General features: G+C 33.7%; 1 protein-coding gene across 1 annotated transcript in view; it reads left to right on the forward strand.

Annotated features, from left to right (window-relative positions):
* The first annotated feature begins 5,314 nt into the window (after nucleotides 1-5,314).
* The window catches only part of LOC130444469 (protein artichoke), a 54,015-nt gene continuing 44,254 nt past the window's right edge, over nucleotides 5,315-15,075 (forward strand). The window contains exon 1 of the mRNA XM_056779594.1: nucleotides 5,315-5,549. The gene's annotated coding sequence lies outside the window, so the exon portion shown is untranslated. The remainder of the gene's footprint in view (nucleotides 5,550-15,075) is intronic.

Below are 15,075 nucleotides of genomic sequence, written 5' to 3' on the forward strand. Positions count from 1 at the left end.
GAATATAGTATTTACGATTAATTTTATTTCATGGAAGTAAAATTTCAAAGTTTTACCCTTCGCTAACATTCCTACGCTGAATTCTTTCGGATTGGCTTCCATCGAATTCTTGGCCTTCTAAATGCCAGGTACGGGGCCAAAGCCTTGCCCTATTGGCACATTTTTAGGTATGGTAAGTTTAATAGTGCTAAATGTGGTAAGTAATGTGGATGTGGTCGGACAGTTCAAGTCATATTTATCTTCAACTCTTTCTTTACATGCTGAAGTTTAGTTTCTGTAATACCACTGCGAAAAAGAGCAACTTGTCCTATCTACAATTTTCATCTTCCTTCACATACGATTTAATTCTTACTCTGTACATATAAATCATTGTTATCTTTGGCGGTAGATCGACGTATTTTTGTACGTTTACTTTCGATATCAAGGAATACAAGCCTCAGATTTGCTCTTAACAAAAGTTATAAATCCTTTTAAATCTTCGTTAGAGTATAGAAGTAGACTTGTGACAATCAACAAATTAAATAGAGACGGAATTTTTTAGAAAGACATAATTGTAGTATCTAATGTGTTCTACCAAGTTGCTTTAATCACATCTGTTAAATTTAATGACCAACCAGATTCCTTAGTCACTGCCAGGTATCCAAATGTCCTCATGTCACTTGTTCGCTGACCATTGACATATCTCGCTCCTTGACATTATTGACAAAATACGTACTTCTGCCGTTATCACCTCGATTCTTTTAACCCAGTATTTCAATTTTGCCGTTATCGCCTTACAAAACAAGTCACACCTGATTGCTGTTATCGCAATCTGCGGTTAGGCGCACGATAATCATTCTACGACGTAGCTCATACACGTCACTTCCGGTCCCATACCTGTTTAGAGTATCTACTCTTGCGAATGTGATTCTAAAGAGCTCTCACCGAGATTCTTGCCGGCCAAGATTATCAGTAAAAAATGAAATGGAGCTGAGATTGATTGGGAAGTAAATTTTGTTCATAGTTTTCTCCTGAGTCATTTCAGTTTTATTTGTCGTTTATTATAATCTTTGAAAGTGACATTTTTTAATCATCTTTGTAAAAATGGTGGGAATTGTCATAATTTCATCAAATAAATTATCAATTGACGAAGATGTTGCTAAAGTTCGATGATGTTGTTCTGCAGCTTTGACATTTTTCATGCAATCATTATAGTCATTAAATACGACAGTAAATCTGAAACATTGTAACTTTTACAACTTTTTGAATCGTTATCTTTCAGAAACGGATTTTGTAGATAATTTTATGATCTACAATTTTTGTTTAAGGTATTTTCATGATAAAACTTACCGTTTTGCTTTCGACTTTCGAACTTGAATAAAATTTTTTCCATACACGGAAATGATTGACATTGAATTGATTGAAATTCAAATTTTATTTTCAATTGTATTTTAAACAATTTCACTAATTTACAGCTTGATGGGGATTTATGTAGCTTCACTCTTATTTTTTGGTCTAATTTGACCGGACTATTCGCAGGATAACCAAGACGATCAAACCTCTGGAGTTGTTAGAGTGAAATTGTCTAAAGCAGAGTATTTATCAGTACAACTATTACAGATTGCTAATTGATTGATTGATCTTAAGATCAGATTATAATGTTAAAATGATATTGCACATGAGTAATTGCTGTTAACAAAAATAATTCGAGAAAAGAAAGATTTTAGAATTTTTGTTGATTTATCTAAACTCTAAAGTATTTGAATCGAAGAAAGAAATGATTTTAGCTGGAATTTATAAAGCATAAATTCGTCATTGCGGGGTTAATATTATCATTTAACAGCATTTGATTTGCAGTTATCGCTTAAGTAAACTTGAGCTGGTGTAAATCCTGATTTTTTGCCTCTTTTCCTTTCGCAAAATTTGTAGATTTTCAAACCCATCACAGCTTAATCGCTTTGATTTCACCTAGATGAAATTGCAGTCCATTAGATTGTATGATAGAATTAGAATAGAAGATAGAAATGTATGATCACCGAAAGCTTAAACAGAAATACCAACAAACGAATAAATAGAATACTGGAAAATGAAAGATCTGAATCCTGTATGTAAAATATGTTGTTGCATAGTCAATAAAAAAAATTCAATAATAAAAGTTGTATTCTTGGCAATGACAATGTTTGTTACTGTGTATTCAATAGTAACAATTAATATTCGGTACCCCCGACCTTCTAGAGGCCGAGTTGCGTGAATTGGGTCAAATTACTTAGGTCCGCGCTGAAAAAAAATCCGTTAATTTCTTGCTATGTTCTTGAAAAAGTTACGATTTAAAATGTGCAAACGTACCGAGAAAACAACGGTCTCTTTCTACAAGAACTTCAAGTTGGAGAGAAAGGCACCAAGCACTTTTACTGTATTCATCAAAGACACACTCTTGTATTGAATGTCTCTGTTCGCGTTAAGTTATTCTCTTCAAGACTTCCGTCTTGGATTTCTTACGTAACGTAATTCATCTTAAAGATATACATAAACGCAGTTGGAGGTATTTTTTAATAGGCGCGTCGATAAAATGATAAACAAATATATTCATAACTTTTTCACACAAATTATTTACCTCCTACTGCTACCACATATTTCGATACTTGTAACTAATTGACCGAAAAATTTGCAGTCTAAATTTTTTCCATTATTCAAGTACTCTTTAAAATTTCCATACATCTGAATACATGTTAACTGTCATGACATATAACATTACTCCTTTCGACTGTTTGGTCAACATTCAAAGAATCAAAATTTTTCCTTTATCTTTCGTGGCAAAAATTTTTCCACAACATTCAGAATCTATCGCACATGCGACATACTAAAAATATTCATGCAAACAATGAGTTTTTTTGTTATATATCTTGTTGTGTGGTTAGTTCCAGTGTGCTAATGAAAATAGTTTTCACTGTATTGTTCAGATGCCTCAATTTTTAAGTATCGAACAGTGAATATGGTCAACCATAATTGAAACTCGCCAACCAAACAAACCGTTGAAACTGGAAATGGATAATAGGAATATTAGTCATGGTTCTAGCTCTAGTTACTCCTTGAGGAAGTGGCAATTAAATATATTATTTAATTTTTGTTACGATGACTTTAAAGTCGTTTAATTTATAAAATTCGTCGTATCCGTTAAACGGAAATCTAATTTCTAGGGACTCGCTAAGCCCTAAACTAAAAGTATATCCAAATATGTTTAGCAGGAGGTAAATTGTAGATGAAATTCGTGTACAAAAACATAAATTGCAGAGAAATCTTCAAAAAACCACTTCCGTGCTTGTATATTTTAGAAATATTGATAGAAATAAAAAAATTGATGTATTCGGACGACCCATTGCTAGTAAAACACCGCAGCCTATGATGGTACCAACAGCAGCTGCCTTTAAAATAGTCGTTGGATTTCCTTTGAAAAATATCTCCATAGGTAGAGTAGATAGTATGTTGAGCAGTCACGCAAATAAAGATCGTTTACTTTTAAATGAATGTGGAACATTTCGACAACGTACAGATTAACATCTTTCAGCAATTTGTGATACATGTCATACTTTCATCTAGATTATTTTAATCCACTTCTCAGTCGTTTAGCTAAAAAATCAAAACTGTATGGTTGGCAGTGTTCTGAATGTGATAAAACATCGGATTCAGAAGTTCAAGACTTGAAAACATCCTGACGAAGTAGAAGGATTTACAATAATAGGGAAAGTAAAACAGATCAGGAAGAAAATTATAATGGAATATCGCAATCTAATGAACAAATACCTCAGGGAAGACCAAATATTTCGAATCTGATAACAGAGTTGTCTGGAATGAATGGTGCTCAAATATATGTTGATAATGGGTATGACGGAAGCCATAAGCCATAAGATCCACCAGATGTTAACAGAGAACACAAAAGGAAAAGAAAGAAAAAATGTTCAGAGCTCCAAGAGACGTTACCTCTTCAACGAATTACAATTAAGATCAAACCGATTCCTCTACCAGCTGGAGAAGTTGTATCAAAAAAGAAATGAGAAAAAGTAGAAATCCCAGAATTTAAGATGTCGGTTAATTTGAGGTTAAGCAAATACCAACTGTTATTAAATTACCTAAAGGCCGATTGACATGATGCAATGCAAAATGCAATATTTCTTGATAAAAAGCATGAACAAATGAAGCTCAGCTTGTTTCTTGCATGATCTGGCACTTGCAACATCATCGGTTTGGTGCCATTTCTATTGCATGTAAGCTGCAGTTGATTCTAGGGAGAAATCCAGTTATTTTTGGCTTAATAACCAACCAATCTATCAGGCTCCAAAACCAAGGCAGCACTAAATATAATTATTGACAGTGATCTACTGACCATTCTTTCACTTCGTTACTTACTTAATTAGTTTTGTAATCATCACAAAATATTGAATCAAATTTTAGGTAAGGTATTTGTTTAATTCACTTTTTGAATTTTTTTTAATGACTGCCATGATGCAATGGCAAGAGACTTGCATAATTTTGACCTTGCAAGAAATTGCATGCAATTTTTTGCACTTTGACTTGCAACATGTCAAGCGGCTTTAAAAACCGGTTGCCGGAAATATTTGTTATTGTTGTCGAGGGAGCGGATCACACAGTAATTCTGTCAAATGTTTCGCTACGTAGTGTGGCGGATATTTTTGAATGAATACTTGCTGTATAATTATATTATAGAAATATATAAAATCTGAAATTTTGAAGTTTTGGATATATAATACAAAGAGCGATCAGCATCTGCCAACTTATGTAGATTCAGCTGCACATGTACGGAAAACTTGCTAAATAAAATTCTGTGAAAATATTGTGTGAAAAATGTGGAAAATGTACAATACAAACAACTATACGTAGAAATTAATATTAAAATAAAGCATTTGTTCTATAATTTTGATTTCAAAAAATGTTTTTTTCCCAATTTTTGTCAAAATTTAAAATACCGGCCATAGTAAGAATCTCGTTTACAAAAATGTCTGCAGAAATAGTGTTAAACTTTCTTTCAAAAATTGCATGAAATATATCAAAATTGTACACAACATGAAAATGTTTCCATATTTTCAACTAGTTGTTGAAATAATTTTCTTTAATTTAATTTAATTTAATTCAGTTTTACGCTTCCATAAATACGTTTATTGGGTAATAATTTAATTTAAACATTTCTTCGGTTTGATTTTTAAGAATTGAAATCATCGAGTTGACCCTGACTGATACGTTCATGTCGAATAACCATCAAGTCGGGTTCTTGTGTGTTGTGCCCGGAGCGTTTGTAGTTGGTATCTAGGTCCTAGAAGGATTTGGTCGACTCGATTGCTTCGATTCAAGTGAAGTTGAAAGGTGCGACCAGAGCCTGCTGGGTTCGCGATTTCACGATTCAAGTCTCCAATACACATTTTTTTCGGAAAATTTTTTGGTTTCATGAAGTGAGAGTGTGTGATTTTTGACTTGAAAAATATTTTTTAGTGCACAATGACTTTATAAATATCAGTTATTATTTTCAAATTTGGGGGTTATCGACAGTTTTATTAAAGGTAGGAGATAATACATCACACAATATTTACAATTACATTAGAAGAGCGTTTTGTTCTGGTTTTGTAACTAAAAATTTTTGTAATTATTAAATTTAAGAGTTAGTTAGTTTTTTTAATTTATTCATTATTTAAGAAGACGCGAGCCAACTTTTCTGAATATTATACGTTTCTATAAATCTACATAAGGGAAAGTGAAAACTATAAGTGAAAAATATAAGAGTTTCATATATTAACGTAACCATAAAGAGAAAATTTAGGTACAGGGTTATTCTAAATGATGGACCCATTTTTAAAAACTCATATTTATTAAAGTACAAATGCTACATGAATAATTTTTATACCAATGAAAAGAGGAAGTTCTAAAGTTTATTTTAATATATGACAAATGTTCAATATGGCCTCCAGCTGCTGCACGGCACACATTTTTCCAGTAGCCAAACTCATCCCACACACAAGCTATTACTGCACGGCAGCATTGATACGGTTCCGCAGATTGTAAAAGTTGTTGGTAAAGACGGAACGAAAACAGCTTCCTTAACATAACCCCATAAGAAAATGTAGAAGCGTAGAGCCAGGTCTTCAGTTCCCCTGCGACCAATCCAGCGCTGACGAAAGGATTCATTTAAAAAGCGTCGTACATCGAGGTGCCAAAGGGGTGGAGCTCTATCATGTTGAAAAATGAAATCTTGGGAATCTTCCACAAGTTCTTTCCGCATAAAAAATGGTCCATAAACCTTTGTACGTAATAAGGCACAGAACACGTTTATCTTCGGTGAGTCTTCGTGATGCAATGTTGTATGTGGATTTTGCAAACCCCATATGCGAACATTGTATGTTGACATTTCGACTGAGGTGTCTCATCCTCTACCATTTCGTATACATTACCGCAAAATTCGATACGCTTCTCTTTGTCATTAGGGTTGAGAGCCTGCACGAGTTCTAAACGGTAGGGCTTGTACAGCAAACACCGTCTCATAACTTTCCATACAGTTGGTTGGGGTATTTCAAGTTCTTTACTAGCTCTATTGGTAGACTTACTTGGGCTGCGAACAAAGTTTTCTTCTATCCGTCTGACATCTTCTTTTGACACACGCGGTCGGCCTGTGCTTTTTCCTTTACACACACTTCCAATCTCATTAAATTGATGAAATCAACGAGTAATGCTAGTTTTCTAGTTGGTAGTTTAGTACCAAAAGAATTTGTAACTTCGCCTTTTCATTGGTATAAAACTTATTCATGTAGCATTTGTATTTTAATGAATACGAATTTTTAAAAATGGGTCCATCATTTGGAATAACCCTGTACTATGCATAACATAATCGTGATTACCTTCAACTTATTGTTACTTGATAAATAAACATTTACTTTCATTTTATAACACTGAAGTGTGAGCGGTAAACTTTTTTACATAGAAGTCAAAGATGACCTCCATTTTCTTATATCTCAGAAATTTCATTAGTATTTTACTAATAATTATGAATTGCTGCCTATTTTCAGATTGTCACTATAAATATTTTCCAAATATGGCATTTTCCTTAGCATCGATTCCCGAAACCTGCATTTTACGACTTACGACTATATCAGAATTACTGACTTTCAAAGCATTGATATTTCTCCTGAAGCTTTCCTGTTATGAGCTGCTTTTATAGCCTATTCGAAAGTGGAATATTATCTTTTATTATTCGCGGCAGATCCATTTTAGAACACTTAAGAAGAATACTCCAGAATATTCGATATCTGCGTAACAAATAGGCAAATGTTAAGTTATAGGGGAAAGAAGAATATCCAGTAAATATCTAGATTAGGTTATACCCCTTGGTTAAAAGAATTTGCGTTTAAAAAATCAAATAATTGTAATGATTTTTCGGTGATTGTTATATTTAAATGAATCGTTCAAACCTAACCTAACCTAACCTTTTTTTTTATTTGTGAGTGGGAAAATTTTCCAAGGACTTCTGGGAAGTGGGCCCAGGCGAGCTGGATTTATCCACTGGGGGGGACGCCTACCAGCTAATAACCCACCCTCTTGTCCACCGACTCATGAGGAACCGTTCTTAGAGAACCTTACGTTACATGCGCCAGCTTTGCTGGCTCCGTATATAACTTATAAAACTATAAATAAATAAACATGAATAGAAAAATAATATAAATAAATCTTATATCTAGTGTATGATAAAAATGATAAAAACAATGTGTTGGAACGAAAATCTACTTCTCTACAAAATGAAATCCAATTACAAGCAGGGGTCGCTGTTATCGAAAACTCTTCCATGATTTTTTCTTGATGAGGTGGTCGACAATAAATAAAATGGATATACAAACTGTATGTAGAATCATCACTTCTTTTCAGGGCCGGATTAAGCTAGGGGCTTGGGGGGGGGGGGCTATAGCCCCGGGCCCATGTCCAAGAGGGCTCCATCATTTGGAAATCATTCTGTATTTTTTGATGTGTTGATACCATAAATCTAACGTATTGATATTATTTTGTGAATAATTTTCGAATTCCTTAAGGGGGCCCCGTCATTATTTTAGCCCCGGCCTTATAAATCTTAATCCGTCCCTGCTTCTTTTATTTATATATGTAGGTTAAGTTAGGTTAGATTAGGTTAGAATTTAACGATTACTATAATATTTTACTAAATTAAAATCTAAAACACCGAAAAACAGAAGAATTAATATTATATATCAAAAGCCCTGTACTAATTGTGGCGCTATCTACATAGGGCAAACCTCTCAGTATTTAGAAAATAGACTAAGGGGTCATCAATACGATAAAAAAATAGAACTGCATTAACGAACCATGAAATATCACAAAACATAAATACAATTACAAAAATTTAAAAATTCTTGAAACATTCATAAGAACGAAAAAGCGGAGGGGGTGATTTTCTCTTGGTAATCAGTGTAATGCTTCTTAATATACAAGAAACATAACAAATATGATTGTTGAAGTTGATTTGAGAATAGGAAGTAGTCACTACGCAAGGTGTTTTGATGTCGAAGTATCTTCCAGAAGTTGAAATCGCATCATCTTATTACATTTCCGAGGAATTAATTGGAGTGAAAAGCAAAAAATATCCAAGCTATATTGGTAATATAGATAATAGGATGAAATGAATCGACTGATGTCTTTTTGTTCTTTACCTTTTTGGATCTTGTACTGTCACCTGATTTTGTCTCAATATTCGTTATTTGGTATATTAACTGGTTGTTTCTTTTTGAATTTCTATCAGCCATGTACAACATTTGCATTCTTTTCAACTCCAACTCCGTCTACTATTAATTCTATTCATTTTTTGCTTTACTTGATAATTTTTTTCATGAACATTCAAATTCAAACCCCATATAGTTTTTCTACACCAAAATCTGCAAATTAATTTTATTGTAATTACATTTTCTATTTATGTACATGTTTTCTTAAACTATTTTAACAGAACATTACGAATCGTCACGAAAGGAGACCAATTTTGGATCACCATTTAAAAGGTCCCGTTTCCTAAAGAAGATAAATTATGAAAATTATTTGCAATTTTGACAAAACGTACTATTAGAGTAGGGGTATATACTGGAAGCTCAAATGGGTTACCAAGGCTCTTTTTTATCGACTTTAAGTGTCTGGGGTTTTCTGAATAAGTAACTTTATCCTACAGAAATTATAAACAACCAATATTTGAGGAGTAAAATTTTTGATGCTGATGATGATTTTCCAAACCATGGTTTTCTTTTTGAAGCAGGATCGACAGTGTCTTGGAGACGGCGAAGGCTATTTTGAACGTTTTTGTTAGTTATTTTTGTACGCCAGAAAATGTAGTTTCATTTATAATCCACCTCTAGGCTACTCCTGTTTTGATTTGAAGGAAGCCTAAGATTAAATTGATTATTGATTAAAATATCCTCAATTTTTTGTGGAATGATACTTTTAGATACATTATTGTTAGTGTGGCAAGCAAAATTTTCCTTGTATACCATCCTCAAAATATAGGTTTTCGAATTATTACCGATGATAAATCATAGGTTTAAGGTTATAATCCACAAAAAACAATCATTCATTCTGAATAGTCGAAAACTAAAGACGAATGTCAAGACTTGTCGCTCAATATGTAGGTAATTAGTTCAATAACAAGCATTAAACATCTAGAATCCATAACTGAATTTATTTTTTGTTGGTTATGTACATTTGAAATTTCCAACGAATATTGAACTGTGATCAAAATTTCGTTGTGGGCTTAAATCCCCAATCAGCTGATAGTTTATACACCTAATCCAGGGTCATTTTGAAGATATAATTAAATAACTCAACTCACCCACTTGCTTTTTAGAACGATTCATTTAGAAAACTGAGGATTTAATAATTTAAAGTTACGATTAGTTACACTAATCTTACTAGCGTACTAGAGGAATATCAAATTGAATGAAGGAAGTATTAGTTTTACAGACTTCTTTATACATTAGTTCTATTCTTATACCATAATAATTATAAAATTAGATAAATATATTTATGGTTCATTATTGTCACATTAATAATAATTAACTGAAGATGATACTTCAATGGGGTTGAAGTGGAATCTATAAAACTTACAGACAGACTAAACATAGACAAATTTATAGCAAGATAACTTAAAGGGGCTAGAGTTCATAATAATAAATAAGTAATTGATGATGATGCGCCGCTGTGAAGAGGGTTGTTTCGGATAACTTAACTATAGTATGCATCAAGATTATGCTTCGGTAGATCACACACTAAATAATACTGCAATGAACCATAAAAAATATTTCGTGACGTAGTCAGAAGGAAAAGATCACAGCTTTGGACAAGCGTTAATTGACTGCTTGGTAATTACACCGCGCCAGCGCGTTCAACGAGAACGCCAGCCTCCGTAAAGTTCCGACTTATATTTCTTCAACTTTTGGCTTCTCTTCAGATTAAAAATGTCGCTCAATGAACGCAATCGAAAAGTGTAGGTTGAAAGAAAGAAAGCATTGAAGGTATTTTTCGAAAACTTATTTCTATTACTGCTTTAGAAAGCGGATAAACCGCTAAGAGACACACTAGTCGCAATATGCAGATGTGATGGTTGGCGTGGTACTTATAAACATAGTATTTCTCCATTTTGTGTAGGATATCAATTTTTTAATTACGCGTCAAAGAGTACCTTTTTTTCACGTTTATTAAAAAATAGTAACACATTCAACAAAATTATTGCAACTGATTCGTTCTAGTACGAGAATGGACCCAGGAGTAACTGGCATGACCTAGAGATGGCGATAGTTTCTTGAAAAATACTTCTGTATTAGATAGAACAGAATCTAAACAGCATATGTTTCAAGTTTCAAGGCACCACCTTGATTTGTATTTGTTTGGCAGCCATTAATAGTGAAAGTTTTTAGTGTATTTGTATATATGGAAAAATTGCCCATTGGCCTTAACTCAACCAATATAAAAGCTGAACTGGGTGACACTGCTCCTTTATTATCAACAGTAAAATATTGAGTAGTAGAGTTTAACGACGACTCCAGAAATGTCGAAGAAAATACACAAAGCGGTACTGGATCATCGTCAGCTGGAAGCGTGCAAGCTAGCAGACGTAGTAAGCATTTCAAAAGTGCGGTTCATCAAATATTAACTAAAAATTTGGACATGAGAAAGCTGTACGCAGGATGGGTGCCGCGTTTGGTCACAATGGAACAAAAACAAAGGCTCCAAACAAGGCAAACATCGTTCTACCTACAGGTAAAGCAATGGCTTCGGTTTTTTGGGATGCGCTTGGTATAATTTGCATTGAATATCTTGAAAAAGGAAAAACTATCAACGGCGAGTATTATGCGAACTGATTGCAGCATTTGAAGTGTTGTTTCATCAAAACAGCGAAAACTGTTATTGCAATAGCCAAAAGTAATGAATTGAAGTTTGAATTGCTACCTCATGCACCCTATTCGGCAGATTTAGGCCCTCGGATTATTTTCTGCTCCCAGACTTAAAAAAACAGCCCCGTGGTCAATAATTTTCTAACGATGAAGAGGTGATTTCGGCAGTTGATGGCTATTTTAGGAAACTTAATGATTCTTATTATAAAAAGGATCTATTGAACATCGCTGGGAAAAGTATATGTATAAAAAGTAAATATATTTTTTCGAAAATTTTTGTTTTCTTTGTTGGGCAAGGTACATCTGGTACCATCCTCGCACCCACGTATAAAAGTAATAATGAAAATCTATTTTTATTACAAAATGTACCTGCAGAAATGTGTAAACAAGTTATATAAACGTATAAAATGTTAAAGTTTACGGATGAAGTGAACTATAGAAGATATAAAAATAGAATTTAATATATAATTGGTTTCGGTATTTGTATGGGTTGGTTAAGACGAAACTTGAATGGTAACTTGTGTGTAAAATTCGATATCTACATTTACGTCACATAAACTCCGTTACAAATGATTGGCACTTTGACATACGTAAAAAGGTTTGCCGTTATTACCATACAAGGTGTTTTATTTTCAATAATTACTAAAACTTATTTAGTTAACAGGTTAAATAATGAAATACTACGAGCTCCAAAACGAACATTGATTAAATATAAAAAATAATAAATATAAATATTGTTTCAATCTTGTTACAAATCAATTTTGATATGATTTTAACATCTTTATGAAAAAGTTTAAATATTTTAGGCACGATATCGGCATTGATTAATGGATAAACGTGTACCATCAATTTTTATTGTTGATATACAGCGGTAGGCAATAAACAGTATCGGCGTACAGGGGGGCCTAAAATATGACGATTGGGGGTATTTTACATTTATACGAAGTTGCATCCCTGAGGAGTTATAGAGCCTCAAAGTAGGGCCCAAAATTTTGAAACAAATCAATTTCTTTGCAGCCCGTTAACTTCCAATTCAATACTCTCTATGAAACTGTTAATTGAGATTAGATCAGTCTTAATTAACCCTCTAGAATGAGTCAATCGCCTTCTACTTACCATTAACAGTCTCATACAGTGTTTAGAATTTGATATTTTTAAATTAAAGGTTCGCAAAGGAATACATTTTTTTGGAAATGTGGATTCAAGAAAACTCCTCAGGGATACAACTTGGTATAGAGGTAAAATAACAATAACTATTCTTATTAGAAAATTTGGAGGAGAAAACAAACAAGATTTGGAAAAGAAAACAAACACTAAAAGAAGAGACCATGGGGATACTGACAACTAAGTGATACTTTTGTCCATTACTTCATCAAACAAGCCTTTAACCATAAATATTACCACAAGGTATTCTGCAGAAAGTATCAATTAGCTGCAGTTCATTTACATTGTCAATTGATAAAAACACTGGTTTGCCTTGAAAGCACTAATTACCTCAAATAATTTTTAGTTTTCATAGGATGTGTGCAAAATATCCTCAATGTGACCTTCAAAAGTGCTTGAAAATCGAATTCAAAGATTCAGTTAGTTGCATATAGGTACATACTACTAATAACCTCTGAAATAATTTCGAAATTTAATATTTCGAAAATATTTTCTGCCGTACTTCAAAGGAGAAAACAACTACTCTTATGGCTAACATCTCCAATAACTCGCAATTGCAAGGAGAGGTTTTTAACCACAGTTTCGACTTTATTACGTCTCATCAGAGTGGTATAACAACTTCTCGTTTGGGCTAGAGACCCGAAATGAAGACACCGTCAAAGAGCATCGCTATTTGATTCATGTACTCTAACATTTCCCAGCGAACGCTCTCTGGGGCAATCCTCACTTCCAACTGCGAACCACTGGTCAGATAGAAATCAAGAGTAGTCGATATACGATTCATACTATTTATCTATTAAATGATTTCGTAAATATGGATAATACCTCGACGAATAGTGAATTACATCTCCTCTAAAACGCGTGATGTTCATCGACCTTTTTGACGATGTTAATATCGAGTAAAAGCGCCTATCACGTGTGGAAGTAATGCATACATTTAACTCCATAATTCCAAATCTTATTAATAAGAATTTTTATTATTACTAGCGTTTTGTTTGTCCGACCGTCTGTCTAACAGCGATATCTCCCCACAGGAATCATGTAGCTAGCACGGTTTTTTGCATTTGATTCTGTAAATGTACCGAAACGAAAGAAAGTTTGTGCATTATTAGGAAAAAATTAATTTAAATTAACCAAAATGTGATTCCATTGGTCTCATTAGTCAAATTACCTCAAATGAGATGAATTGACGTGAATCGATATCAATCAACGTCATTAGACATCATAAAACATCGATCAACATAAAATGACAATAGGTCATCATTATTATGAAGACGGCTTTAGACTTATCGCGAAACAGCACGAAAAGACCGCGAAAACGCGAAACGCGATAAGTGTAAAGAGATGCGTTTCGTCTTTCTAAAGCGATTTCGCGGAGCATTTTTTCGAGTTTCGCATTTCGTGTCGTTTCTCCCGACATGGCGGTTTTTATACGAAACGTCAAAGGAATTTCGCAGAATACTGTTTACAATTACAACACGCTTATCGCGAAAAATTACATCATTCGAGGCGACATTCATCCTCGTTCTACATGTCCTAGCGCGTCAGTTGGTCAGTTCACTATTATGTTGGCTACATCATCGAACTTGTTTAGTTATTAGACCTGATAATTCGGATGTTATAATTAAAAGTTTTCAAGCACGAAACAGAGTTCGGTCCCTTTTTTGACGCTGTAGGGTACTTTCTGTGTGCCCAAGAATTTGCAGTGCGTACACATTCTTCATGGTCATTTTGTGTTTTAAAGTGCCTGGCTCTATTTAATCGCACCAGGTCAGAATTTTTTATAGAGTCTATTTAGATTGATGTCTGTTATTAGCGAGTCGTGCATAGTTCAATCATGGAATGGACAGAATCTTAGAGTCCATATTTGAGACATAAAAAAAGGGTCAAAAAAGAAGATGCTTTCAAAGAAATTGCATTGACTTTAGAAGAAGAGGGCGCAAAATTTTCGGTTGGCAAAGTAAGAAGAAAGTATTCCAACTTATGTCAAAATTATAGAGTTTATCGAAGGAAAATTGCCGCGTCTATAAGATCTGGAGCTGGAGCAAATGAAATATATAATTCCAACTGGTTTGCGTTCGGTGCTATGGATGTTTTTCTGCGCGATAAGTACGCTCCACAAGGAGCAAGTGATGTGGTGATTAGTCGCCTCATTTTATATACAAATAAAGACAAATAAAAGTAGAATTACAATTAGTATAATTAAAAGTAACGATTTTAGAGCGAATTATTATCCTTAACATTGGCCAAAGAAGATCAAGTATGAAAGGGAAAACTATTAGAATAAAGTCGTACACTAATATATTATTACTGCAGATAATTTTGCCAAGGAACCTTACCCATATCACTACAATAAAATGCCGCAAATTCATCACGAATTGCTTTAGCTCTTGGCCCCGATCGTCTTCCTGAATGTACCAACAGCCAGGTACAAACTGAAGTTGACCATCCACAATGACGTAAGTGTCCACCAGACTTTCTGGAGTGTATGCTCCAG

This window comes from Diorhabda sublineata, chromosome 5 (genome assembly GCF_026230105.1).
Source record: "Diorhabda sublineata isolate icDioSubl1.1 chromosome 5, icDioSubl1.1, whole genome shotgun sequence".
In the NCBI taxonomy this organism is placed as follows: domain Eukaryota; kingdom Metazoa; phylum Arthropoda; class Insecta; order Coleoptera; family Chrysomelidae; genus Diorhabda; species Diorhabda sublineata.